Source organism: Durio zibethinus, unplaced genomic scaffold (assembly GCF_047325235.1).
Source record: "Durio zibethinus cultivar Kanyao isolate XHJ-2024 unplaced genomic scaffold, ASM4732523v1 HiC_scaffold_2, whole genome shotgun sequence".
Classification (NCBI taxonomy): Eukaryota; Viridiplantae; Streptophyta; class Magnoliopsida; order Malvales; family Malvaceae; genus Durio; species Durio zibethinus.
In genome coordinates this window covers 1,608,644-1,611,143 of record NW_028323043.1, presented here as the reverse complement: position 1 = coordinate 1,611,143, position 2,500 = coordinate 1,608,644, and positions in this window count along the sequence as shown.

Here is a 2,500-nt window from a genome sequence, read left to right as displayed (position 1 = left end):
GCCAGGAGCCCGCACCAAGGGCCGGCTTGTGCCGATGGTGTTCGGGGCAAGCGCCCGCACCAGGGCCCAGCGTGTGCCGATGGTGCTGGGGGCAAACGCCCGCCCCAGGGCCCAGCGTGTGCCGATGGTTATCGGGGCAACCGGCCGCACCAGGGCCCAGGGTCTGCCGATGGTGCTCGAGGCAACCGCCCGCACCAAGGCTCAGCATGTGCCGATTGTGATCGAGGCAACAACCCACACCAGGGCCCAGCTTGTGCCGATGGCGGTCGAGGCAAGTGCCCGTACCGAAGGGCAGCCTATGCCGATGATGGTCGATGCATGTGCCATCACCATGCGTCATCATGTGCCATTGATGGTCGAGGCCTTGGCCGAAGTTCGATTTTGAGCCACGGTGCCCATGCTTGGCTCCAGCATGTGCTGGTGCCGCATTTTTTTCACTCGGGACAGCATCGCCGGAGCATCGCCGGAGCATCGCCGGAGTACCGCCGGAGAACCTGACCGGCGGCATTGGGGTTCCGGCGATTGGGAGGGGGGCCGGGGGGGTGTGCGCACATGATGTGCGATGGGTGCTGGTACTTGGCCTTGTGTTGGCCCCCTATCCCTCATCAAACCTCTGAGAATTCACACCCCCTTAAAGAGCATTTGAGATTTTACAGGTTTGCTACCAGTAGCCGTTAAAGTGTCTGAAATGGGGACACTTTTTTCAAACGGTCACAAAATCTTCTCTACTTCGAGTTTTTAGCTGAATTTTTTTGTGCATGCCAACAAAAATAGAAGGATCATGCCTACAAAATTTGGGGCCAAAAATCCTTATAAAAAAATTTTAAAAAATCCCGAACCGCAAAAAGTTTCGAAAATCGTGAAAAATAGAAAACGAGTCATCTTCCAACGAAACTTCACGTGAAGGCTTAGGGGACCATTGTATGAATTTACAAGCCATAAAAATGGCATTGGCACGGCAGAAATTTGAAGATGTGCCTAAACCCACCAGGGCCCAGCGTGTGCCGATGGTGCTCGAGGCAACCGCCCGCACCAGGGCCCAGCGTGTGCCGATGGTGCCCGAGGCAAGCGCCCGCACCAGGGCCCAGCGTGTGCCGATGGTGGTCGAGGCAACCGCCCGCACCAGGGCCGATAGTGTGCCGATGGTGCTCGAGGCAACCTGTCGCACCAGGGCCCAGCGTGTGCCGATGGTGATCGAGGCAACCTGCCGCACCAGGGCCCAGCGTGTGCCGATGGTGGTCGAGGCAAGCGCCCGCACCAGCGCCCAGCGTGTGCCGATGGTGCTCGAGGCAACCGACCGCACCAGGGCCCAGCGTGTGCCGATGGTGCTCGAGGCAACCTGCCGCACCAGGGCCCAGCGTGTGCCGATGGTGGTCGAGGCAAGCGCCCGCACCAGGGCCCAGCGTGTGCCGATGGTGGTCGAGGCAACCGCCCGCACCAGGGCCCAGCGTGTGCCGATGGTGCTCGAGGCAACCTGCCGCACCAGGGCCGAGCGTGTGCCGATGGTGGTCGAGGCAAGCGCCCGCACCAGGGCCCAGCGTGTGCCGATGGTGGTCGAGGCAACCTGCCGCACCAGGGCCCAGCGTGTGCCGATGGTGCTCGAGGCAACCGACCGCACCAGGGCCGAGCGTGTGCCGATGGTGCTCGAGGCAAGCGCCCGCACCAGGGCCCAGCGTGTGCCGATGGTGCTCGAGGCAACCGACCGCACCAGGGCCGAGCGTGTGCCGATGGTGGTCGAGGCAAGCGCCCTCACCAGGGCCCAGCGTGTGCCGATGGTGGTCGAGGCAACCTGCCGCACCAGGGCCCAGCGTGTGCCGATGGTGCTCGAGGCAACCGACCGCACCAGGGCCGAGCGTGTGCCGATGGTGCTCGAGGCAAGCGCCCGCACCAGGGCCCAGCGTGTGCCGATGGTGGTCGAGGCAACCTGCCGCACCAGGGCCCAGCGTGTGCCGATGGTGCTCGAGGCAACCTGCCGCACCAGGGCCCAGCGTGTGCCGATGGTGGTCGAGGCAAGCGCCCGCACCAGGGCCCAGCGTGTGCCGATGGTGGTCGAGGCAACCGCCCGCACCAGGGCCCAGCGTGTGCCGATGGTGGTCGAGGCAACCGCCCGCACCCGGGCCCAGCGTGTGCCGATGGTGGTCGAGGCAACCTGCCGCACCAGGTCCCAGCGTGTGCCGATGGTGCTCGAGGCAACCGACCGCACCAGGGCGGAGCGTGTGCCGATGGTGGTCGAGGCAAGCGCCCGCACCAGGGCCCAGCGTGTGCCGATGGTGGTCGAGGCAACCTGCCGCACCAGGGCCCAACGTGTGCCGATGGTGCTCGGGGCAACCGACCGCACCAGGGTCGAGCGTGTGCCGATGGTGCTCGAGGCAAGCTGCCGCACCAGGGCCCAGCGTGTGCCGATGGTGGTCGAGGCAACCGCCCGCACCAGGGCCCAGCTTGTGCCGATGGTGATCGAGGCAACCTGCCGCACCAGGGCCCAGCGTGTGCCGATGGTGGT